Source organism: Numida meleagris, chromosome 6 (genome assembly GCF_002078875.1).
Source record: "Numida meleagris isolate 19003 breed g44 Domestic line chromosome 6, NumMel1.0, whole genome shotgun sequence".
Taxonomy (NCBI): domain Eukaryota; kingdom Metazoa; phylum Chordata; class Aves; order Galliformes; family Numididae; genus Numida; species Numida meleagris.
This window is the reverse complement of record NC_034414.1, coordinates 11,161,969-11,189,913: the sequence shown is the minus strand read 5'-3', so window position 1 is coordinate 11,189,913 and position 27,945 is coordinate 11,161,969. Positions and strand designations below refer to the sequence as shown.

Below are 27,945 nucleotides of genomic sequence, written 5' to 3'. Positions count from 1 at the left end.
TTTCATATAATTCCAGATACAAAGGAAATGATATTGCATACAGCTGCTATTCAACATGGCATCGGCTTGTTTAAGAGTATTTTCTTTTTGCAGTGTTAGACAACTGAACACCTACTTAGCCAGTGGTATTAGAGAGTGGTAGGGTGTTAAAGATTGTCTTTTGACCAGCAATTCAATTCCATGGAAAAGGAACTTTACAAAGATCTATACCTTAACAGAGGCCTAGCATGGAAATCTAATAAGTCAATGTGACATAAACCCTGTAAGAAATACTACTCATGCTAGAGAGAGACATTTAAGAAATAAAACTTTTTGCTTAGGACCTATTGGTGTATTCTTTGACAGTGGGCCTAGAGGGGGAATCAAATGGATGGTGTGGGTTGAGGCCTGCCTTCAAAGGCTTGAGAATCTTCTGCTACCTGAGCAAATTAAGTAAGTTGTCTTTGCAGTAACTGAAAGAGATGGCTCCCAGTAACAAAAATCCCACTTCTGTAACAGTACTACCGTGAGAAAGGAGCTCAGAATCTCCTTCATGCCAGCTAGCAGAACTTTACAATTACTCTTCTGTTTTCTTCAGCAGGAGTTTATAAAAGCTCCTGGGAGGTAAGGCAAAAAGAACATCCTTGGGACAGTGAGAGTTGGTTAGGTCCCCAAATGATTCCTTAAAGATACATAGTGTTATGCTGTCTAAAGACCCTCTTTTGCATTTTCAAATTCGAGCCTTAGGAATTTGGACCCCAGTCCTCATAGGAATAAATCTATACCACAGCCCAACATGACCTTTGAAAACTGATAGTTCCTTAGACCACCACAACAGAAATGATTAGTACATTTTGACACAACTTCCTTTTATTTGTTCCATCTACGTTTTAGGATTAAAACTAATGGTAAAACACTGCTCCCCTCACCCCACTTTTTTTGAAACTCTGAAGTATGATACACAGACTACCTTGCAAGTAAGATTTTGTGTACGTAAGCATGCACGCATTAATAAACTGATACATTTAACTAATGAAGACACTTTGGGGCTCAAGCCTCATTTTGAAACCACAGTATAAAAAAATTAAGTACATGTATAATGTCTGTGAATGGTTGCCACTGGAATCTTTGAAAAGAAAGCATAAAACATAAGCTGCATTCCTACTTAAGATGTTATTTTAAATATTACTGTGCTAATACACTGTCTTAACAGCACTAATTTGGCAAACATAGAGGGGAGCTATATGCCTTCCTTTTTCTCTGAAGTGTGTAGGACAAACTTCTCATTGCTTTCCTTGCAATGCATACATGGTAAGTTTAATAAAGTGAGAGCTGTTTCTCTGTGGGCTGGTGTAGTTTTTAGTACAAAGAATGTTGAAAAAAGTATTTGGGACATCTGTAGTCTGCTTCAAGGCATGTACAATTATAAATGGTAACTGACACATCTAAAACAAGTATACTTTGTAAGGTAATTATAGAGAGAATAACAAATTTAATCTAGGATTGTAGCTTTTCTTTGTGCTGTAACAATTTGTTTCTCAAGTGCTTTGCTAGCTGGGAGGGTTCACATCATGTTTAGGATCCAAGTTCTCCATGCCCTACATAGTCAGAGTTAAGCACCAAAGAGTAATATTCATAAAGATTGACATCTGCTGGAGGAGGATGTGGAGGAAGCTGTCCAGATCATGAATGTAAATCAACAAGGAAGGGTCATGCCTTTATTTCTGTCCCTGAGTCAGGTGTTCCTGACTGCTGCATTTCAACTGAAGTTAAATACGTAAACTGTAATATATTGTTAGAAAGGCATTGAAGGAACTCTGTTTTCTCACCTGCCAATAAAAGGATTCTGTTCGGTTTTGCAGAAGTAGTTACTGAAGTGAAGAACTGGAGCCTGGTTGTACTTGCTGCATATCCCTGACAAAACATCCTAACACTGTGGGCAACAGGGTATGCATTTCATATTTTTAGTTCATTCATTGTTCAGTGTGTAGTAAAAATCATATCTTTTATGTAATTTGATGAAGTGAAACAACTGCCATCATAACTGAGTTTTCCATGTTGTTTAGATACTTTTCAACACTATTCTAGTGCTAACAGGGAAATGAAAACAAGAATTGCTTGTTTAAAAAAAAAGTCAAGAAAAACAGGCATCATTACTCTAAAGAAATCCCAAAGACTCTGGGAGACACACTTCTCTGATATAACAAAAAATTATATGAGTGGGAGTTCTGAGTCTGAAGGCATATGTTAGTTTCACATTGTTCTTTAAAATTTCTTCCCCTTGTTTTTACAGACGATATCCCACTTTTTGACAGAAGTATGGAAACCTGAACAGTGGCCCAAGGAAAACATATAGTGCCAAATGCAAATATCTATTCCAGTGCCCTTCTGGGAATAGGCTAATAAAAGGAAATTAAGAACTCATTTTGTGGAAAGAAAAGCATTTGCTACCATCAATTTTCATTTCAGTTTATTGCATTTTCTTCACTTAGTAGCATTCTGGTGAGTAGGCTGGAGACTGTGCTTCCTAGAAGTGAACAGTAAGTAATACAGGTGAATTATAACTGGAACTCAGGTTTTCCCAGGTTTTTGGAAGGGTAAATATTCCTACGAGTAAATAGCTTGGCACAATCTTCAGTGTGCATGCATGAAAATGCTAGTTAATACTGTCAAAATGTGACATTTTGTTGTTTCTGTTTTTTTTTTTAAATGGATCCTGCCTGTTCTGCAGCTGTTCTTTATTACACAAGACGACTAGAAGGCGAAATATAAACATGAGGAAGAACTGCACAGTGGTACTATCTTACCTGCTTGTTTGATTTTCCAAGTTTCATATATCAACCCTCTCAGTGAGGGTAAGTCTTTGCAGTATAAAGTCAGTGCAAGAGCAGTTCAAGGTAACACTAGACCTATTAATAGACCCAGTAGGCTGGTGTTAGTCACAGAAGTCATAAACCATCAGGCTTCTGTTATTACTGACTGTGGTCTTATTGTATGTTAAAACCCATCCAAAACCTTAAATCTAAATCTTTCCAGATTGCAATTACAATAGCTGGAAGTAGGGAATGGGGAGAGGTGCCTAGCTTTTCCACAGGGGAGCTTGGAAAATAAAAGTTTCCAACAAGAAATCATTCCATGCCAGCTTCTCTTGTTGTGAAGATTTTCATATGGAATTTTGAAAGGTAGAAGTTTTCCTTTATTTTATGTTGAGCTATAAAACAAACTACATAGCTCTGGATGAGAATTAAGTAAGTGTTTGCCTACAACCTTGTCAGCTGGACCATACAAGTGTTGATCCTTCTTAAATGAAAAGTATGTAAAAATGGTTACTCATAAAATAGCATTATTTCTTATCTCTCTGGAAGTGCATCAGCACCAGTTCCTAAGTGGATCAGGCCATGCCACCTAGAAGAGAACTGTCTTGTTCTTTACATTCACCTGCTCAAAACCCACACTGCAGGTAGAAATTACTGGGAGCCCTCCAAGTGAACATTAGACACTCTTGCTTGAGGAAGTGAGAGAGAGAGAGAGAATGAGCAGAAGGGGTCAGCTCGAATGTTTCTTCAGTCTGTGATGTGCAAGTCTGCGGTCTTCAAGAAAATAAGCAGTTCAGTACCCTAAAGAAAGAGCTAGGTGGGGAATAATTTTCAATTTCTTCATTGAAATGAAGATCCTCTTGAACTAGTACCTTATAAAATACGGGGGGAAAAAATGTTAATTCCGTCACAGACATCATGTAATTACGGGGGTTTCTTCAAATGAACTATTTCTAAAATGATACAGTTCTGGTTCTTACTTTGCAAATCCTCTTCAAAACCACTATCAGTGTCAGTCAAAGAGCATTCAAATCAAGCTGAAAGTGATCTCAGATTGTGGTTCTGAGATATCCTTGTAATTCCAAGCACTGGAGAGTTTGGTATTTTTTTTTTCTTAGGCAAGGAGAGAGTCATGCTAAGTGGGTTTGGAAAGAGAACCTGGGAAGACTTTTACTTTATTGTTACAGTTTGCATTAGATAAAATGGATGTCCTAGATGCCTTTTTAAGAGACAGACACTGGAACTTTAAGCTTCCCTTTTGTTTCTTTCTGGGAAGACAGTTTCAAGCTCTGAACTCCAAAATTCATAAGAAAAAAAAATTGGGGAAAGGGATGAGGAATATTTTTAAATTCCTGAAAAGAAGGGAAAATTAAGCACTTGCAGCAGTATGTAGAGATAAGCTGAGATGAGGATTTTGTAATTCTGTACACTCTATGTAGATACACTATGAGACATTCCTACTCAGATAGAATCTAAGTAGAGAATAAGACAAAAGGGGACAGTGAAACACTAGGTATTAGCCTGAATTTTAGGACTAGAATTTCTCAGCAGATTAAGTTTGTATCAGACCAGGGAACTGAATCCAGCCCCAGTGACTCAATCACAAGAACAACAGTACAAAATTTAAGAGAAGGAATCAGGTGAGTAACCTTCCAGAGCTTCAAATAAATATCAGATTATAATTCCAACTTTACATTTCTTATTCAAACTAACTCCCAAATCCAAACTTATTGAGAATCTCTCTACATTTTTTTTTTTTTAAAGGCACCTAGCAGTATGTATTTCAAACAGCATGTGTATTCAGCAGACAGTGGTGATTGTTGTGGTGGGTGGCAAAATACGCAGTGGGTTGCAGTAGCAAGAATTACATCCCGTATCTTTTTAATATAATGCATGGTTCATATTTCAAAAGCTGTTTATAGTTGAAGTGTAAAATATGACTCTGATTAATATTTACATCCAATCTAATGCCTTCATTTGTTCCATTGTTTCATTTTAAACACTTGTATGCAAAAGATTCTGATGTTATGTCAGCTGAAGCTTAGCAACTGCTATTATTGACTGTAGCCTTGATGGAAACTTCTCAGCAGTTTACGGTATTTTGTTAGGATATTTGAAGAGACATAAAGTATTATTATAAAGAAGCAAAGCTAGGTTTGGCAAAGAGCCTTTCTTTTGTCTCTGAAACTCTCTTCAGTAAATTTAGAACAGAAGGACTTTTCTCTGGAGTGAAAATATATGTATTGCTGGCTACAAGCACATGTTTGCTGCTTCACCAATTTAGAATTAGATGATGGACTTATTTAGTAGACATTGGATAGTAAAAAGTAAAGCCCATAATTTAAAACTTTCCACATTACCACATTCCAAGAAAAACAAGGCCCGGTGAACAAAACCAGCAGTATTGTAATAAGAAAACAACTAGGTGCATTTTTTCCAAAACCTAAACCCAGAAATCTAAATGTATGAGTTACTGGCTAAAAATGCCATTTTCATGTCTCCGTTTCTTCATGAACTAAAAAAAAAAAAAACATAAACCACACACCAACAATCTAGATTTGAGAAGATAAAAAAAATAAGATGTAAAACTGCAGGTCAAGACTCAGAATGCCACTGTAATTTCATAATTTTTTGAATCTTAAGATGCTTCTTTAATTTTAAAGTCTTTTTCTCTTTATGTGTATTGTTACAACAATTTTGTTTTTGTTTGTTTTTAAATGTAATTTTTTTTAAAGGAATTGTAGTAATTACTGTATCCAAAGGATTTCTGTCATTGCATTTCCTGCATTGGCTTTCATACTGAATCTAGGAAAGGGTCAATTTTCATGTGAGCTACACCAAAGACAACTGCTGACATGTAACATGCACCCTATTTCAGCACACTGCACGAGTTCCCCACTTAACGTCCCTTTCTGATTATTATATGCTTCAAAGTACTAATCCTAAGTCATAACTATGAATTTAAGTTATACCTACGCTCAGTGTTTAGAACAGACTAAAATTCCAGTCTAATTCTCTAAACCAGCAGCTTAGGATCCAATAAAACTCAAACTAAGTTCACTGGTTGGAATTGAGAATGGAAGATGGTGGGAAGATCGACAGAAGAGAAAACTTCAGCCAGATGCTTGAATGCCTGCTCTTCTGAAGCACTGAAGCAGCTTTGGCTTGGTGTTCTAAAGGGTTTTTTGCAGGATTAGAGAATCTGTACCTATACAAGAGGATGGACATTACTAGATACCTGCTCAAATTAAACGAAGTTCCTGAAAACAAAACCAGAAAAAAAAATTATGAGGAAGATAAGGCACACATATGCAAGATGCAGGGAATCTGAGATGTGATTTCCTCATCCTGCTCGCCTTGAATGTGCTGCCTTGTGTAGTTTACCCTCTGTTGAACATACAAGGATGGTTTTGCATTCTGAGAGATGGATAGGAGATGAATTACAGATACAGATGTCAATAGAATAAGGGATGTAGCTATCAGGAGTGCTGCTGTGTCCACAAGACTCTACTGCTGCTTCTGCGTCTTTGGAGGAAAATGTTTCTTTCTCTTAACCTTGTGCAAAATCAAAAGACCTACCTTATACAGGAAGACTTCCTTCCTGTAGAACCCCCATGCCTGTAAATAACAAAACCACCAGCTGCTTTCTGAAGAGCAATTTCTCTTCTGTCTCATCTTTAAGAGGACTGAAAGGCTACTCACTTGTCTGTACATCTATATGAGGCTATTGGTATGTACTGTCTCTTACATTTCACAGTGACTTTCCAGTGATAGCAGTGTTCCAGACTTCATATTTATCTATTTTCCAATAGCAGACAGTATCTCTTGAGGACAGGAGATTATTTTTAAATATAATTAGTTTTGATAGGGTGAGGGGCAAAGGCAATGCCTGGATTCTGGATATGCTCAACTATTTGAGCTCTTGCTGTCTGTGGATAGTCAAATATTAATCGGAAGAACATGGCAAGTAATGACAAAGTTGATTGTACTTTTATTTTTACATCTTTTATCTCCCTTCTGAAAGCTACGCAAAAGGCAAGTTCTTAACTATGCTCAGTGTTTTGTACAATTCTATTACAGACCAGAAAACAGCACCAAAATGTGGTATGTCAAATGCATCGCCCTTAGGAGATCTGACATGAATACTCTGTTATGTGCCCTGACCTCCACTGCCTGAAGGACAAGAAGTTTAGTTCTTGAATCTGTTTCTTTCGACCTTTGCTTTGCCCACTCTTCCTTGATATGCATTATAAATAGAAGTACCATCCATAAACAGCTGTTGAAGTAACTAGGACTATTTTATACTGTGATCTGCGGAGAATACTGAGCTTTTATTATGTGATTAAAAGTATATTAATTATACCCATAAAGGTAAGAAATATTGTTTGATGAACAATACCTTCCTATCTAGAAAACATGGGTTCTGATTACATAAGAGACCTACAGCTAAGTTGGAATTATGGGGTGAATCATTTGAGTATTTATTATTTCAACTTATAAAATTTGTGAGGTTGAACTGATGTCACTAAAATGCTTTGCATTCTGTACAGCGTGTTGGCATCATCACCTGAATGTACATCTATGGGGGCACACTGATTACCTGATAGTACTGGCCCCTTGGAGTCACTGCTGATAGCTTTTCAGAGTCAGGCCTTAATTTCTGGAACAGGTAGCGTTTGTTCAATAAGTACAAAACATTTACTGTGATGAATAATAATGATATATCTTGGAGTCTGAGTTTGTAAACTGGGTGCCTGAAGTCTTAAGGAATGCTTGGAGTTTTAAACACCTTTGGATCTAAAAATTTTTGACTTCAATATACAGCAGAAATATTATTCAGAACCAATGGGTGGCAGGCATTAAAATGAAAGTTCCAATTCATATGTATAGGTTTTCTGAATGTCTTTTTTCAAACTTTCTCTTACAACCTTTACCCTCTTCTCATTTTTTTCTGTTCTGGTTTCACCAGAATTTATACATGCTTTATTTGCCTTCCTTTCTCCTTTTCCTTTCACTGGGTCCTAAGCAGAATATGAACAAAGTAAGCTGTTTCAGTTTGGAAATACATTTTTAAAATCTGGTGTTCAGTTTGAAATTAGGCAAGGTCTGTTACAGCAAAAAAAAAAAAAAGCATGTTTTTGTCAGCAGGTTATTGTTGTAAGGGCTGCATCTGTAGTTGATATCCTTTTAAGTGCTATGATTATTCTATGCAGTTGCTAGGAAAATTGAACTGTAAAACACACACCAAAAGGCTTATGGCATTCTGCAGTATTTGAAATACATTATACTAAAAGACTACCCTCAAAAGTGAGGAAGAAGTTCTATCCATGGAGTCCAGATTGGGTGGGAAAGCCTACAAGGGAAAGCTGTGTTTAAAAAAAGTGTGAAGCCAACAAAATGCATTTCTGGTCTTGGCTGAAGAAACTCTTACATTCATTGTATCACAATTGAATAAAACAAGAAGCTGTGTTATTGGCTGAACGATAAATCTTTTGTGAGACATAGGAGCTCACTACACGTTATTTCTGCTTTTCCCCTTGATTAACTGTGCTGTGGTTTTATGAGTTACAAGCAAAATGTGCACCTCAAGTCACGCACTCTTAAATAACCCAGCAATATAACCTATTTAGAGAAGGCTTGAAGCATTTTTCAGAACAAGTGCATCATTTTTAAAGTTTTTCCATGGGGAATTATTTGTAAAAATATGTATCTTTTGGGATTTGTACCAGGATATTTCTTAATTATTGCTGACAGGTCGCCCATAACACCATAAGCTCCCTCAAAGGGCAGGAAAAAAGAATCATTCTCCCTTAATCACCACGTATAAACCAAATAAATTTAGCAACTACCTCGTGCTATTGAAGCAACAAATTGATGCCTTCAGAGTTCCCTAATGACTTAAATATTAAAAAATAATATTGGAAATCAAACCAGGAAAAAAAACCCTGCATGTTGCCAGGCTGGAAACATCAAGTTTTTCTGGGCACTTTTAAGAGCTACCCACTAGCACAGAGACCTGCAGGTCATAAGTGACCAAAGATTGTCTAGTCAGTCATCTAAGCATATGAAATGTGGAAGGAACTACAGTGAATTGGAGAGGTAGTAAATGAAACCTTCACAGAGTCAGGATCAAGGGTCCAGTTCTACACACTTAATACCTAAATAACATCTAATAACATGAGTTATTATTTTGAACAGGACTATTAAAATAAAGAATAAAACCTAAGGTTTTCTGCAAAGAATTAGTAGCGAGATCCATTCAGTGTGGTATATATCATCTGCGACTTATTGTACAGTGACTCCCCTAAATAGCCAAACCATGCTAAGTCAAGTATAGCATGTAATTTCATGTATGCAAGTGACTGTATGTGCACATTAAATTAGGCATGCAACTGTTTAAAGGGTAGGACTTTACATAATTGCTGCATTTGGTACCCCAGATTCTCTGCTGCAGTAAACCTAAGTATTTCTGAGAAAACTCCTCTGATAAACTTAACTGAGAGAAATCTCTTTTTCTGCCTGGTTTATAAAGTTTTAAAGTTTTTTTTAGGATTTTAAACACACTCTTGAATCTTAGTATCCAGATGTTTATTAGCCTTTCAGACTCAACAGACCAGTGACAAGCAAGAAGTTTCATCCTTTTCATATATATTTTTTCATGCTTCTCAAGCTGTTTCCTTAGCAAATTTTGACATTCTTGTTCTAGAGAAAATAGGACCTGAGAAACTTTGCTGCATCCACTTGACTGTAATTGCTGAGAGTCATACATTTAAGAAAGTTTGTGTGCAGAATTATACAAGAGATATTGGACTGTACCCAGGGTACAAACATGTATTTCATTCTCAGGACGAGGGGATATCATTAAAATATAATAGAAGTTCACCATTAAATCAGTGTTCTTTGGAGTTGCCAGCAAGTACAGTGATAAGAGAGCTTGCCAGTCAAGAACTTCTTTGGGAAAAATAAAAGCCACTGGTGTGGGGTTAAGTCCCCTCTTTCAAGGCTTGCAAGTTGGGAGGCTCATTCAGACCTTACGAGAGAAACTATTAGAAGGAGTCAAGGGGGAAATGTACAGTACTATTGTGCACAGTTACTGAGTTTCTTAGCCTTATTCACAGAGGAAATAAAAATTTTGGTGCTAGTTTTCCCTCCCTTATAGTAGTTGACTAACAGAAAATTTGTCTCAGTGAAGAAAGCTACTTTTCATTAAGTTAAAGTATCTTTGGTCTGTATTCCATTTAAAATTCTTCCTTGGCTTATTGATTTCCCATCAAGAAAGGAGATATTACTCCTGCAGAGATGCTTAGAACAGTTAGGCTGTCAAGAATGGTGCTATCTGTAGACTGTCTACATAGGATCAGTCTTCATCAGCAGCAAAATGTATCCAAGAGTCTATTCCTTACTATTCTGTAGCTTCTATGCAGAAGTGAGGCCATGTTATTTGACAGCAATGAACTGCTTATGTTGAGGAAGCCAGATTGCAGCCCAGCCAGCTGGGTGGTGTGCTGTCAATCTGGTGGAATTGATTTTATACTCTTCCCTTTTCCTTTCACCTGTTTTAGAGGTACCCTGTGCAAAATATAAGTTCTGGACTATACAAGTATTGTTCTACAGTTCATCCTCATCCATTAATTTGTGTTGAGTTTTTCAGGTTTGAATAAACTCAGTACAGGAAAGAAGTTTCCTGGCATGACTCTATATTTTTTAATACATTTATACTACAATAGTTTTACAGAGTCCCAGTGGTCACTGAGGTTACATTGTGCTATTTGCTTCATAAATTTTTAAAAAGACAAAGCTGCTCCAGGTAGTTTCTTACTATTAAAACTGTAGTTGCTCTTGAAAGGAAGGAAATAAAACCATGTGCTATGTGTACCATGTATCAAAGCCATTCATCAACACCATCTCACTTGAATATTGTCTCAGATTCAAGTCCTGCTTTTGTAGATGATAGTTAGAAATCCGATGAGTTCTGTAAAACTGTTTCTCACAGTATTAGATGCAACTCTCATGGATTTATACGAGATATGTATTCATACATTATTTTACTGTGGAGAATATTTAGATTCTTACAGGATTGGGTATTCATTTCCCATTGAGTGATTAAGCCTGGCAACTTACTAGGTCCAATGACCCTTGCATGTAGGGTTTTAATAAGAGGAAGCCACTTAAAATCACTGTCAAATTGTATACAACCTTTCACAGTTTCACATACTAGTGGGAAATTTGTTCCATACTTTTACTTCTGTAATTATTTTCTAGTGAACATAAATGTTAAAGGAAAAAAGCATGTTTTGTATGTATGCACTTAAACATACACAAAACAATTAAAATCAATGTGGTTATATTAATACAGGGTTATTTAATCTAGCAATTTGCTTTAAAAGATTTATTTATTTTTAGTTAGTACTTTGGAGAAGAGATTAAAGAGGTTTTGCAGCTTTGTTAGTGTGTTATATTGAGATAGATGCAGACAGAGGTACCATGAACTTCTTCACATTTGACCCTTCTCATTTTTGACTTGCAGTTTCTGGGAGTTGTTTAAACAATATGTTTTTTCAGATTAAATACTTTGGAATGGACCTTAAATACTTCTAGGCCTAGCTTCACAAAGAAATATGTGGCATAACTAATTTCAGCTTCAAAAGCCTTTAAAATTTCTATTTACTGTCCAGTCAAGTTTATAAATATATGCTGCTAAAACATACTTAAGTAAGGCCTGACAAGACTGAAGTCTAAGCTACCTCCCTCTCTCTTCATTTTGATAAGATGATGAATAATAGCTTGGTGTTACAATGCCCAAAACTGACAGGTTTTTTTTTGTTGATACCCAACTTTGTAAGCATAATAGCTTGCATACAGGAGGAAGGTGCTCTTGTGATTCTGTGTATTTGTCTGATGTGGCAAGCTTATAAATAACTTTGCAAATTTGTGCCTTGATAGCCTGATTCCTAGGATCAGGAACAATATAAGAACATAACCATTAGACAATGTGAACATGACTGTGAAATTTTTCTCATATGGCACACCAAGTTGATATGAGACTAAGGAGTTGAATTTTGGAAGTTTGAGTTCTAGTTTTCTTTTTCAGGTGATATGTGTACAATTTAAGCATGAAACAATCATACATCCTAAAGAAAAAAGCATAACAGTATTTAAAGCTTCTGTTAAAAAAAAAAATGAGAGAACAGCCTTTTGTCAATTCTGGAAGACAACAGCATTAATCCCTTTCTTTCTCTTCATTATAGAATCAACAAGTTGCAGATGCAAGTATTAGTCATACGCCTGCTAACACCAGAACAAAAAAAAACATAGAAAATGTGACCATTCAACTCTGAGTTCTTTCTATTAAAGCACAAAGGATCTTTGTGTCTCACTGTAACTTGTAAGATTTGATTAACTATTAAAAACACTGACGATTAAAATATTGTTACTGCAGACAGCGCTGAAGTCCAAAGCCTGCACCATTACCAAAAAGTAGTTTGAATAACTGACAACTATTCCTGAATGCACAGTTCTATAACATCTCTTACAGAGGCTCTGGTTCAGGCAACAGTCGCTCAACAGCCAGACCCCAAATCAGCTGAACAGTGGTAACAATTGTGTTCTGTCTTATTTTAGCTGACAGGGACAGCCATCACCCAAACAGTACAGCAAGATAAAAAATAAACCACCTCTAATTCATATAATTCTTAAAGAGTCTTAAAACAGGAGAAGAAAAAAAATCATTAATGCTATTCAGTATTTATGATCAAATTTGTAAATTAAGCCATCCTGTCTAAGAAACTTGAATACTTATTTTTCTGAGGTCTTTCTGCATGCACTTCAACGTTACATATTTTGTCTAACCTTTTTGTAAATTCACTGTCTTAGTAATTTAATATCCCACTTGATGTCTTGATTTGACCATCTTTTTTTTCCTCCACTCCAGTTGCATCTCACTTTTCGTTCAAGTACATATGTTTCTAATTGAACAACCTTGTTACATGTTGTCAGCAAACAGACCAACCATCCCCAAGGATCCATTCTGGGACTCTTGAGAACCAGCCTTAGATAGGAATTCTCATTCTTCTACCCATTTTAGGTTTTTTTTTTGTATATTTTATTTCTTAAAGAAAAAAAACCACCCTATCTAAACATATTTAACTAGATAAATAATCCTACAGACCAAAAACGTCCCAGGGCTTGCGCTACTGTTTCATATCACAAGGGAGCTAGGCCTACTGCCAACCTTAACGCAGCTCTTATTAGAAATGTAAAACCTCTCAGATGTATTAGGAATCCTGTGCCAGAATTTCGCTTAATTCCGGATAGGAATTCTACAACACTTTATTTTTTAGTGTAGAAAAGGCTGCTGTTTTAACTCGTCATTGGTTGTTGAGATTTTTGGTGACAGCAACATTTCACTAAAGCAGTTACTGAAGCTGTATTATTGCCACCTGACCAGTAGTGGTTACTACTGAAAAGTAGAAGGCCTTTTACCAGAGAAAAAGAACTTCGCATATATCCTAGAATACACCAGAGCTTTCTTTTTTCTAAGCATGTGGAAGTAGACACAACTAATAACTGTTGTCAAATGTCATATGCTGTATTATTTGCAGAGAAGCTAATGATAACTAATGACCAGTCCAGTGGAGGTGTTGGTTCTTTCAGTTGTTACTGGTATGAAATGCATTGTCAGCTTATGAATATACATGTATGTGCATATATATGTAAGATAAAAATATATATTTATATATGAAGCTTTGGAAAGGATATTACAGCAGCACTAAAATGCATAGCAAGTAATGAATTTGGATTTTGAAGCTGGTGGATTCAAGATGAGGAGTAGTTTCTTCTGGTTTATAGAGCACAAGTTAACGTTTCCATCGAAAATGTGAAGAGATGGCAACAAGCGTTAGATGGCGCCTGGTCTGATATCTCTGTTCAGGCTGTACCTGGTTTAAATTGGCTACAACTCAAAAGGAGTTTTTAAAAATAGGAATATCATAACCCAAAAGTGCAAAAGCACACGTAAATGAAAATTATTGAAAAAGTAACCAAAGGGCTGGAAGCAATTTCAGAACTTTTTCCTGAAGCCCTTTTAATGCTCAAGCTGCTTATAAGCTAACTGAACTATCTCACCCTCTACATCAGAGAAACAACTTGAAAATCTTTTGTCATTTTTGGACATTTAATACACTGAAATCGGTTCCTGTTTGTTTTTAGTCTGGATGTCCATTGTGGAACCTGTTGCGGTTATCCAATTCAATAGCTGCATGTAATTTGCTGCTCTGGCAGCTTACAGGCATAGAATTTAAACTTACATATTCTTCAGAGGTGTTGGAAAATAGTTAATATTAAAGTAACCCTGTAAGTAGACCGTGTTTGCTGTTTTGTCTAAGTTGTGAAGTTTATCTACACCTCTTCCACCCAGTGCATGAGACAGTAACCACAACCACTACTTTTAGCCTGTATCATTCATAGGATATTAAAATGCCATCAAATAATAGCTGCAATGCTATAACGTGATGGAAAGCACAGCAATAGTAGCAGGGTAGCACAATCCTAGGCTGCAACAAATAAAAACAAGCTTAAATACAGCAGCTGTAGACACAAAAACAAAGGAAGAAAAACTGCTTACCTTTAGAAGGCCTCCAGCAGGTAAGGATCTCCAGCACCATAGCCTTGCCTCCACTGCAAACCCTTAAATGAGGTCTGGGAAGGGGGTGGATCCTGGCTCCACCCCTTTCGGTCACTCAGGCACATTGCGTGCACCTGAGCACCCCTGGGTTGGTCCTGCCTTCCCACCAGGTGCTCCATCACTGGTTCAGGCTGTGACTTAGCATTTCCACTACACATACTTACCCAGTTAAAACAGCTTAATAGAAGAACACAGAAATGTGGGGGAACAGTCTAAGAAGCCAGAATATAGTATTGACCAGTAAAACACCTGGTATTCCAGTCTTACTCATGGAGCAGAATAGTCCCAAACTGTGTTGAATTGCACTCAGCAGTGTAATGACTTCGAGTTCTACTGTGTCTTCTGCTAAATGCTAAAAATGTTACTTCTGCACTTCCACACTGACAGCACTATTTTACTATTGTAGTTGTTTAAGAGATTTTTTTTATGTTTTGCAGGGCAGACAAGTAAAATACGTTTTGTTTATCACGGAAGCAATGTGTGCTTAAAAATGAAGATGTTCAATATTGGTATTGGTTATGGAAGTGTAGCTGGAATAGGGATGTACCTGACAGTTGTAAATCCTTAAACTGTAAAGTCACAAACATGACTTCAGTTACATCAAAATGAGGAAAACTAAGTACAATTCTAAGCAGTGTAAAACTGTTAGTTGCTGTGGTGCCTGAAGGAATTTACTGTGTCTATATTAAGATAAGATTGGAATGGGGAGCTGATCGGTGAACAGATATCAAAGTCTAAAGTCCTTCTTTAAATCTAGTCTGCAATCTGTGCTGTACAGGGAAAGCAGATAGAGCTCTTTCTTTGACAGCCTTGAAAGCTCTTCTTGAAGAGCACTGTGGCAAGAGTGGTTAGAAGCAAGCACTTCACAATGATGTGATCCATTCTTTTTCCACATAGATATGCTACAAATTTATTTTACATCTATAAGTAAGTGACCAATGGCATAAGTTCATACAAATTCAAATCAAACAACTGTAAAACACATAGAATATAATGTGCTTCTGGTTGGCATCTGTGTGTCTGACAATACTATTACCCAAAAAGAATGACTATCATTTGATTTTTGAGAGTTGAGGCTGAGAATGAAAAGAGGAAGACTGACCCATGACTTCTAATTAGCAATGATGAAAAAGATATGTCCCATTCAAGGCAAGAGATTTAGAAGTTAATTCAAGAGAAATACATTATATTTCTGAATGCTATTAAATAAGTATGGCAAAATATTAATAAAGCACACTTTGAAAAGAAAGACGTGTCTGAAATGAAAAATGTTTAAATTTAAAGAATGCTGTAAAATATTTTTGTTTTGTAAAACAATCCTCTCATAAAAGGAATATGGCTTATAAACACAAACACATACGTACAAGCACATCTGCACAGGCATACTTCCCAAACCCGTAAGATGTCTGTTTAAAAGATGACATTTCTTTCAGTGACTTAAAGTTTCTTCAAGGCAGAAAACTATGGAAGATACAGTATAGCTGAACATCTGTCTTGTCATGTAGGCAGATATTAGGATTAAATTAACTAGAAATGAATAGAATGATATATGACAGGGTGCAGATGTCCCAGCCACAGTGTGATAATTTCATTGCAAAACTATGTAATGAATTCCATACATTACAGAAATACAAATATACTACTTTAGGTAATTGTGATGAAAAGGTATAATATGGAATGGATAAACAGATGGTGTACCCGAAGGCATTTTTCATTTGCTATTGCTCTTTAGTCATTTTTAAATGACTTTATTTGGTTTACTTTAAGTCTATTATTACATCCTTTCTTTTTTCTTTTTTTTTTTTCTCTCTGCTCTTCCGAATCTGGATTGCATGAGGAGCATAAAGGACCATTCTGCACGTCTGCTTTCCAGATAGATGAGTTAGTTCCCATTTTCTTTCCTAAGCTGTACATTATTACTATACTACATATAAAGCCAACATTTTTGTGACTTCAGAACAAATTGGATTGATTCTAGAAGCTTTTTGGCTTTATGTATTTGCTAAATTGGCACATGCTGCATCTGTGCTACTTGAATTAACAGAACTATTCATATTTTACTGCAGATTATTGGCAAATTTTCCTTTATTATTTGTAAATGGGTACTCTGAATAGTGTGTGAGTCAGTCAACTCCTATCCATTTTTAATAGGTATATTAAAACATGATGATATGAGAAGAGATTCTATGATATAAATAGTGATTTGACCATCCTGAGAAAATATATAAAACAATCTTTTATATCTGACAACAGGTATTGTTGCTCTAAATAGTTAAATATACAATAGGACTTTTTGTTATTGTTCTCATTTGGAGTGTGTAGTCAGCCCTTTCCCACAGTTCAAAGCTGAACTGTGGGAAAACCAGTAACTAAGGGGCTACATGTAGAAACGTAATACCTACAGTCTGCACCCGTATATGCCTGTATGCTTTTAAAGTGTGCATGTATACATGAGGCTGGTCTGAGGCTCATTTAAGAATGCAAAACTTTAGTTGTGCTGTTAACTGCAGATTATTTAGCTAATATCACATCAACCTACAAAGAAGGAGGGCTACTATAAAAGCAATGCCTCCTATTTTATTATGTTGGCCCACAGTGTCAGAGGTGGACGTTGGTGGTTTGGCAATAGAAGTCTAACCTTCCGGCCACTATCCCATTCCGTTCTGTTGCTGTGTGGCAGACAGCAGCAGAGGGGTAGTCTGATAGAATGGTGTCTGACATAGAAGTGCTGATGAAGCAAAGGTGTGTCATTGAATTCTTCTGTTAGGAAAAAATCGCACTCATTGACATTCATCGACCCTTGATGAATGTTTACGGAGACCAAATACTGGATGTGAGCCCAGTGAGGCGGTGGGTGGTGTGTTTCAGCAGTCACAACAGCGACCAACAGTCACTTCCACTGGTGGGAATTTTTACAAGCATGACATGGAAGACACTGGTGAAATTCCATACCTACTGCTGCTGACTATGTTGAAAAATAATGTTTTGTAGCTGAGAATTTGCTCTATAAGATAGCGTTGCTGTGCTTGATGTATCTGTAGTAGTTTTCAAGGAAATAAACAGAAAGCATTACTTTTGGAGCAAGAAAAACATTTTTAAATACAGAGATGAAAAAAATCCAAAATAAACTATTTTTTTTTCAGTTTTATCTTCTTGATTCATATTCTAGTATCGTAGGAATAATATCTGTAGCATTGGTGTTGTCTTGCAGTAAAACAGCTTCTGAGGTTTTCCAATGCCTCAACTTCAATCCAGTGTTTAATCACCTGCAAAAGATATCTATTGCCATGCATTCTCCAATGCCATAAACACTATCTCTTAATTATTATCCATGTCTCTAGTGCTATCTCTATTTTCTCAGAAATGAAAAATCTTTAGTAATAGAAGCAAGCTTGAGAGTATTGTCAACTGATTTGATTTCTAAAGCAAATCAGAGACTAAATGCAGCAGTATTTTTGTTAGCACCAGTACAAACATGCATTGACACCCCACACATTTCAGTCACTGCTGCAGTGGTTGATTTTATTGCTAGTTTTAATCGCTTTAATTCAAGTGGTTTGATGAAGGTGCTAGTATCAGGCTTAAGTTCCAGTACATTAAAATGTTAACGCACTGGTTACTTAATTTTGACTTAGTACCTCCTTGTTTCAATTTCAGTTTCAGTGTTGTGATTACTATTTCCTATTTCTTAGACTTTCAAATTAAGTTAATCTATTTAGAAGCATATGTTTTTAAACGTGGAGATAGCACAGTTCATTTTCTCATGATGAAAGGCATATTTTGGATAATCATTTTTTTCCAAACAGATGCCCAGTTTATCTCACTTAAATCAACTGTTTCTGACTGGACCAATTCCTGGATGAGTTAATTGAGCATGGCTAAACCTAAAATGCTGGCTTAATCAAGGAAATAGGAAGAGGTGATGACTATGAAGATTCTCAGCTTTGAGTAAAGGTGTTTTGTTGTTTACTTATATTCTCACAACAGAAGGAATGTAACAAACGCAGCCCACTGGAAATAATTCTGGATAATCTCACTACATTACTTTCGGTGAAATTGAGTCTGCTCACTGTACCCTAGTGAGCCAACATCTCAGGGAAACATGAAAGTAATATCTCATTCGTGCAACACAAAATAAGTGGCAGAAGGAAAGGCAGACTGAAAGGTGTATGTCTTTAGTTTTCAATTATATTAGTAGTCCTCCATTACTGTATAAGCCTCGATGTCTATATTCTGCAGAAGAAATCAGTGTTATTGGGAATGCTGTTCATTAATACCAGACAAATGCTCTGCTTTCTTTGCACATATCACATCTGTTCACTTGTTCACTTCTCAGACTTAGAAATTTTAGTTTGGAGAATGATGATGTCTTGTTTGATTTTTTTTATTTCATCCTCCTATGGAGTCCTCTTTTGAGAAACACATTTTGAAAGAAAATCAGATTCTAGGATATCTTAGCTATAAAAGAGGGCAACGTTTTATTCTCAGTGCTTTGAATATACTCATCTATCACTTTCTGTGATATAGTTCATAGGCAGACAGCTCATGGGACTGTGCATAGAAATCCATCATCACTGCAGTCTTTGTATATAAAAAAAATTGTAAGATGGCCTCTGGAGCTGGTGCTTGGAGAAGACTTATTATGGGTCAGGAACTGTATTATTACTATTTTGACTAATTATTAATTTAGTACATGTATACTATTATGCCACTGTTGAGTTCTGTATTTTTACATCTATAGAAAAGAGATGGTAATATCTGATTCAGTTAGCTCAAGTAACCAGTTAGTTCTGAAACCTTTGTTTCCTAAACTACGCATTTGCATTTGGCCTTAATTTGAAGTAGCTAAAAGGCATGTCTTCATACAGATCTTTTGCTAGATCATCAGTGACCATAATTCCACCTAGAAATCTCAGTAGAAAATAACCAGTATCATTGCTGATGTTTCAATAGCAACACGGCTGTAATTAATTTGTACAACATAACATAAGGGAATGACATTTGAAACTGTTCTGATGCCTGTGACCAAAACCTCTTGCTCAATTAAAAGGCACAAACACATTTAGAATCTCTGAATGGATCCTTTTGGTTTCCTGATGGAAGTCTTTCTTTCTGCTAGATTGACACATTAGGTTATTCGTAGAGCTCATCTAGTTTGGTTTTGCATTTGAAACACAGAGTGATTACCAGGAAACGTTCACACTTTTCCTGTGCAGTAGCAGGCCTGTGGTCAAAAAAAGGAGCTTAGGCTACAGGAGTCAGGCAAATCTGTCAGCATCTGACAGCTACTAAAAGCGCACTTTACCTGGGTTTTCTTTTTATCATAATTCTACTACCCTCTGTCAAATTTCAATCTACCTAAAGATGAGAACTCAACTCCTTTCACATGCTAATTTTCAATTCTTTTTTTTTTTTTTCCAGAAAATATAAGTGACTTGAACACTGGTAGGCGAATTTACAGAAACATTGCAGCACGTTCAGTTAGTTAGAAGAAAAATCTCAAAAACTTAGTTATTTCACAGATCTAAAGAACAAGTACTTCCATCGTGAAATGGTTCTGCAGATAGAGAAGCATATGAACAGGTGCCTGTCTACAGTGAGCAGTCCTAGCAGGATGGTTTTGAATGGCACAGACTGGTATTCTTCTCCCCAACACTCTCTTTTTAACTTCGGAGTTTCAGCTGGTTGTTTTAGGTTTTGGGTTTGTTTTTTATTTACTGCAGGTAAGTCCTTAATGAAAAAGCAGCAGCAAAAAAATAACTGAACAAAAAATCCCCAGTACCTAATCCCCACCCTGAAACACTAAGAATAAAACAACCCACTTTCAATACTGTGCTAAGCAGACAACCAAGGCTTAGGTTAGGTTTACAGCTCACACATCTGGTTTACTGAACACAGCAAAGGATTTCCTTCTCCTGCCTGGAGAAGGAGTCAGAAAAAGAGCTATCGTACAGGAGGAATTAAAAACAAGTTAACTCCAAGAGATGATGACCTGTTGGATCATATGAGGTAATCAACAAAACAAGTTAGTGGAATCATATTCTGCATGAATCATAAAGAATAATATGCTTATAAATATTTATTCATGTGAAAAGGCAAAAAACCACTTTTTTCTAGTTTGTTATTGCTTGCAGATACTGAAATATTTGAGCACTCTTCTGAAGCTAACGATATAAATACTAATAAACCCAGAGATTTTCTTCTTGAGTTTTACTTATTTCCTGTGTGACTGTTTACTATCAGTACTTACTGTATTGATATTAATGAAGATAAGCTGCAAAGTGAGTTTGTCACCAAGAAAGTAAGTAGCACGGTTAGGCCTTAAGGTGAATCATTCCTGATTGTTCATAAATCAGAGTGGTCAATCTGTTGTACGTTAGCTGCTATTTCTATTTATTGCTGGTCTGGATGTCTTAAGGATCTGCAGCCTAATAACACATTTGAATCTGTCCACGGATAATTCACGAATACATAAAAAAGGCAACAATAATCAGAATCTACTGATAGTGAATTCTTCATACAGCAGTACATGGTGCTGCTCTGCCTGTACATAGATAGCTGAGTCCTAATCCTCTTTAAACATGTAAACATTGCCAAATGAGGGTGGGGAGGGGATCATGTTGGCCATAAAGAAGCAGTGGTCACACTAAGTGATGATACTCAGAAATAAGTATTATCTCACTTTTATCTGTGTGAGATGTTTACAGTAATGAAGACCTAACATGTGGCTATTGAGTGCAAGTATTTTGCCATTCTAAAGGAAATGCAGCAATACTACAGTTACCACATTTTTTCTTGTCTCCCCTCTTTTTTGCCCACCCCATTCTCCTCCAAACATAAAGTCAAACATAGACATCAGGTGCAGATTTTCACTGAAAATGATGGAATCAGTAAGTTCTCCCTGGCCCCCACAAAATTCAGTATTGATTGGACAGCGCCATATGACAACCAGGTAGGCTGCATGTTAATCCCTAAATCCACATGTACATTGTAGGATCACCGTATTTAGAGTGTTGATTTCAGTCATTAATTTCATATATAAGCTTAAGTTGGACCAAGTGACTTGCAGTGTCTTCCCATACAGCCTAGCCTGGTTTTGCTGTTTTGGCAGGAAAAGGCATTAATATCTTTGTTGGCTAGCTGTGAGACAAGAGCCTTTTTTTAACAATGAGAGATACATTGCCTAACTCTCTAGTAGGATTTGTGAGTGCTGAAGTAATGCTAAAAAGTGACACCAATGAATAGTTAATATGCTATTAAATCCATGGACACATACTTTACCTTTCTCAGCAGTAGAGCAAGGCAAATTTTCTTCTCAATTACTGTATTACAGCAAATTTTGCAGTCATGCTGTGTGTCATTTTGGCAAAATGATAGTAGTAGTGTATGGATGTTTAAACTTTATTTTTGCATCCCTGATTTATTTATGCAAGTGAGCTATCTTTCATGAATTTTAATCTAAAGACTGGGTTTACAAAATACCAGCGCATCTGCAATCACCAATAAGGCTGTAGCAATGCTCTGAAAAGAGCTAATGTCGAATATTTGTAAGCTCTGTTGAGTTTGTGTCGCATCTGAGGCATTGTTGCATAAAATGCATTTCATGTTTTGAAAAAAAAGTTATGACTACAGTCTTTATTTTTAATGCATACTGAGGGACTATGGGGAATGTTTTGATTTCCAAGTTTTCTGATAGGAATGCTTCCCAGTATAAGTGGTGAAATATACAGCCATGTCTTTATTCATTTATTTAGCACATGCAATTCTCTGAAAAAGAAAAGAGTTATCCTGTGAAAACATTGCTCGTATGTAGAGTTAATCATAGATGAAATTAAAATAATTTATATGTAAAATTACTTTTGTCTAATAATATAGTATTTCAGTTAGATATAAAGCAGCTTTACTACTATTCTGGAAACCGAAGTAATTATGATGAAGAAAAAGAATGAAGCAGAGCAGTGACTACATTCCAAGCTTTGCAGGAGATAGGTACCCTCAATTCAGGAGCTTCAGTTTGGAATGCATCATTGTACTTCAGTAGGTGTGTTTATCTTTTGTTAAGTACACAGACTGTCAGAGACAGAAAAGACCTTTAGGTGAGCCATTAGATAATTAGGCCTGATCCATGTTGGTGCTATCAAAATATCTTTCGGCTCATTTTAGACAGACTGATGAGGAACTGAGGATCACTGTCTGAGCTGTGTTTATACAGTAGCCTCCACATTGTGTGTTTAGTGAAAGGTCTAAGTATACCTCCGGATTCTTAACAGTAATTGTTAGAGAGAGAGACCATTCTATGGTGGGTAATAAAATACTACTATAAAAAATATTGATACCCCAGTGCTACTCAAATTAACTTTCCAAAGAGACAAACTGAAATTGCTCTGGTCTTTATTAAAAAAAAAAAAAAAAACTTCCACCCTGGTATCATATTGCTGGGACAGGATAGGAGAAACTCCCTAACTCAGTTGTTTTATTTTTTTTTTCCTTAGTTCAATATAGCTAAGATACTTTTTTTTTTCTGCAAATATAAAACCTGTATGTCTGTAGACTGTTGACTTGCTGAGAAATGATGTATGTCTATGCAAAGGACAAAAAATGGAATGTGCCCAAGGAGTAACAGTTCCACTGTCACAGAGACTGCCCTTTCATATTATGGTAATACTCTTAAAAGATAGCTTGCTCTTTTTGGCTTGCTGCAAAACCAGGAACTGATACAGTCTGAATAAAGCTTCAGACAGCTCCATCAGCACATGTATATCCCAGCCAAAATGAATGAACGAAATGACCCACCTGGTATTCACTCATATTTCTATCATTTAGTGAGAATGAACTAACTGTATAACTTCTCTTTGACTCTTGAAAGATAAGGAGACATCAGCGACCCAGATATAATTAGATAACAAATTGAATGTGGGCAGTAAGAGGAAATGGAGATGATCCTAGTCAAAAGGAACAAAGCTTTTCTGCTATGAATATGTTGATAAAGATGAAGAAGGAAATATAAACAGTAGCATCCAGAAACTAGGCATGTATTCAGTAACAGCATTCCCTTTAAGACAATGAAACTGGAACAACAAACAATGTAAAAAAAAAAAAACCAACATAAGAATGGCGCATGGTCTTTGGAGAGACAGGGAGGATACTGTAGGCAGAGATCATTATTTACTCTTCAGTTACATTGTAAACTGTAAATATGGCATCATGGGACTGACTTACCTGGTTCCTTCAAGCTTTATTTTTTAAAAACTTTTTTATCAGAAGGTCTACAGAGAAAAGAATGCAAGAATCATGCCCTGTTAACAACTTCTGAGTATCCAACCCAAAGTGTGTTTCCCATTTCCAATTTGTAGCCTTTTTTTTTTTTTGACCCTGTAGACTTTTTCCAGAGCAGCAGTAGCTGCCCCCACCAGGGAACCAAGTACTGAAGACCTTGCTGTGCTTGGACCATATAGCTGGGTGCTCAGGGCTGAGGAAAACCACAGCAAGAATCTGAAGGAAACAGCTAGCCCTGAACTGAGACTAGCATTGAAGCTGCAGCAACACTCTAGGTTGCCATATGGCCCCATGAGAAAAAACAAGGCTGTTCCAGTAACCTGTCTCTAAACCACTTTCTCAAGCTTACCTATGCCAACCCTGGAAGTGAAGTAAGCAGTAAAGCTAGCAATGGCTACAAAAACTGTTCGCATTTTATTTTCCTTTTGTGATGAATTATATTAAGGGAAGGTCGGAAAAAGATCCGGGCATGGTGAAAACAACACAGTATTGTACTGAAGTACATACATGAATCAGTGAGGACAAACATTCCATTTATATTCTAAATGTATTCTAAAATATTTCCTGCAATATTGACATGAGGTTCTTCTTTCCCCCCCTGCCCCAAAAGTTATGTAAAATCATGTAACCTGTTGCACATGACTGGCTTCTGCCCTTGGGCTAACTCACACACTTTCTCTTTGAACATTATTCAAGTTTCATTCCCTAGAATGTACATAACTTGCAGACAAGCTGAGACAGAGGCTGTTCTGGCTTTGGCTCATTATAGATGTGCACATGTGTGTGTGTGTGTGTGTGTATGTAAACATATACAATACATTTATCTAGCACACATGCACACATAAAATGGTGCAAACACCAGTGATGGAAGGAGCAATAAGAAACTTTCTAAGACAGGAAAGTATCCCTAAACCATGTCTTAATGCAGACTTTAGTCCACAGATCACTGCAAACCACCAAGTATGAAAATAAAAGATGGTGATTTGATACATACCCTGTTTTTCTGGCAAAACATCAATTTGTGACACAGCACCAGAAAATGAGGAACCAATTTAAATATATCATTGAGACTTTTTTGTTGTTGTTTTTAAAAGAATAACAGTTCTAAAGGCAAGTCATCACTGTGAACCACAGAATCAAGTTTAGAAATAATTCTGATAGCAATAGTATCAATAATAATACTTTAAAGGAACATCAGCTTTTGTAGAATAAATTTAAAGTTGGTCTGAAAAAAGAAATTATAAACTCTAGGTTATATCTAGCTAAGCTAGTGTTAGTACCATCATTCTTCATTAAATTAACAATGTGTAATAGACACAGGTACTATATGTATATACCCTCACATTAGATAACTGGAACAATGCAGATATGATAATGATATATCAAATGAAAAATACTGTAATTTTTATCTAAATACATATGTGGGCATGTGTATAAATATACATATATCTATGTGCCTGTTGGCAGACACACAGACCCCTGCTTTGGAACATACTCTTACAGCAATAATTAAGTATAAATATTCTGTAACCTCTGCTACAGGAAATTTTACTTTGCTCAAGAATATTAATTTTTAAACATCCATATAGAATTTCACTCTAGCAGCAAAAAGTCTACTTAAAGATGCCAGCATCATCAGTGACTGAGAGCCTCAAGAAACACCTCCACAACTGTCCTCATGTTTACCTCCATTATAAATGTCTTTGCTCCTGGAAGAGCTACTGAAGAATTAAAACACCTTAAAGAGGGCTGCTCAGCTATGATCTTTAGCTAGGCAAAGAGCTGCTATAATACATTTCTGTAAAAAGAAAGAAAATATTTTGGTTTCTACTTTGAGAAATCCCAATACCTTTAGGCCACACTGCAGATTAATATAAATAAATAAATATCAGAAAAGATTTTGTGTTTGGATGCCTGCCTTCACAGGGATTTGGTTTACTTTCCCTCTGTGTTTCCCACTTACAAAGGAGGAGAAAACACCAGCAGTCCAGAAGCAGCAGCAGCTGCAGCAACAAAAAGGTCATGAAAAGTAAGTGCTATGCAAATAAAGGAAATAAAACAAACCGATCATTTAAAGCATAAAAGAAATAGAAGAAACGACCATAAATCAACATGCTTGGAAGGAAAATGAAAGTAAAGGGCAGTTTGAAACAAATCAAAATGTCATCAAAATAAAAAAAAGCAAAACCATAAAGAACGAATAAAATGAACAGTAATTGGGAGAAACTGCAAATAAAAACAAAATGGACCTAACAAAAGCAACAGGTGAAATAAACCTTTTTAGATTGCCTTAAAGAATGCTTTAGGTTTATTTAATTTTGCACAAAAGAGTAAGTGAAAGCAGAAGCTTCTGCATTTCCCCCAAAGATGGGAAAGCTGTTGCACCACTGGCTTTACCTAGTGAAGCTGTAACAAGAATGGAACGACCCATTTCAAAGTTTTATCCAAACTCATCTGAATTTTCAGACAGTCTGGATGCAAAGGTGAAGCCTGTCATCTCCTCCATTCGCCTGGTAGGCTACAAAATGGAAAAGAAACACAGCAATTCCCCCCGTCCTGTCCCACAAGTTCCAAAGTATTGATTTTTCACACTTCAGAACCTGGCGACCAACTAAGTCTTTGCATGTGTGCTTTGTGAGGGGAAATCGGATCTTGAGTCTGGACACAAAAGGCAGCTCAAGGCTGCTGTGGGCTCGGGGAGCTGGGCTTTGCTCAGTGGCCTCTAGGAAGCCTGTAGGGAACAGGAGGGACATAGGGTTCTGTGGGACAGCCCCCAGGGCTGTAAGGTAGCTCCGATGGGTGCAGGGAGAGAGGAAAAAAATCAGCTAATGAGCAGCTGGATAGGTAGCATTTCACTTGTAACTAGACACCAGCTCCTGAAGGAGGTACTCACCAAATGAATGCGGTATATCTGTTTTATTAGTTATGACAAGTGAATGACGAAGAAACAATGGTGGCCAAAATTTGCAAAACAAGCTTAAATTAATAACAGCCCAAAGACGGAGCTGTGGCCGGGTGATGCACAGACGGAGGAGAGGGGTTGTAAGTATGATGTATCACTCTACAAGGGCTTGAATCAAATGGCAACTTTCACAAAAATTGCGGTGTTGAGTTTGAAGTGCTGTCAGCAGCCACGTGAGCACCGGCGTGCTGCCTGCCTGGGGCTCCCTGCTGCTGCGCGTGGTGTGCAGGGCCCTGCCGTGCTGCTGGCTGAAGGCAGTGGGCAGGCTGCAGTGCTGCTGAGCTGCATCCTGCACCAGGCATTTGCTACCAGCTTGAAGTACCTGAGCAACACCTGCATTCCGAGCTCAACGTGGTGAATAACCGTATCATACTGGTACGAACAACGTGCGGAAAGTAGGCTTACACCTACAGTTGCCATATGGTGCAGATCTGGAGATATTTGCTCCTTTATCTTTACAACAGAAATGGAATACTACGTGTAGCTGAACACAGCGTGTTCGTGAAGCCTACTAGAAACCTAACACCCTGCTTCAGCTGTTTTTCTTTCTTTTTTTTTTTCTCCTCCTTTTATACATATATTTGTTGTTAAACGGCCTCTAAACCCACGCTGTGCAGTAATTTACCCAAATATTCACAGGCAACTCTGCACTCAGTATATATAATTTTATTGTTTTGACTTAAAAGTCACAAGACTGAAATAAAAATGCACGGGTGGCACTTTGCCATACTGCCCCTAGAGAACAAGAGGCTGTCAGCCTGAGCTCCGTGCCAACAGGTTGCTGTGTACTAGACTAAACTGAACAGCAATAAGTCTACACAGCCGAGCTTTGCTGAAAGATGTGATCACACCTCCTAATGTGACTCCATGGCTCTGTTACTTACAGCTAAATTACATTATTATGACTTCATTGTTGAATCCCAATTCTCCTAATTATAGCCTAGAGATCTATTATTTGATTTTGTAACACCAAGTGCTTCTTTTCTAAATCATGTAATCTCTTGTAGCTTATTAATGTCAGGTTTGTGCACACGCAGGGACTTGGTTGTTTGCCAGGCAGAATCAAATTTTCAAATTTTCACTGTGTTATGTTGCAGGGGTTTGCTTGTTACAACCTAATTATATTGGCACTGAAAGCAAATTTATATTATAAAGCACTTTAACTCTTTCGCTGAAACATATTTGCATATGTAAGTGTCTCGCCATTGGCCTATTAGCTTTTTCACTGG

At 36.8% G+C, this 27,945-nt stretch overlaps 1 long non-coding RNA gene across 5 annotated transcripts in view; it reads right to left on the bottom strand.

The window, feature by feature from the left end:
- The window catches only part of LOC110401034, a 363,261-nt gene that overhangs the window by 44,945 nt on the left and 290,371 nt on the right, over positions 1 to 27,945 (bottom strand). Inside the window, exon 6 of one of the 5 annotated variants that reach the window (XR_002440213.1) lies at positions 15,360 to 17,744. The exons of the other annotated variants lie outside the window; for them this stretch is intronic. This is a non-coding gene — a long non-coding RNA (uncharacterized LOC110401034). Of the gene's footprint in view, positions 1 to 15,359; positions 17,745 to 27,945 lie in introns of those variants that run through there. 5 annotated transcript variants of the gene reach the window in all.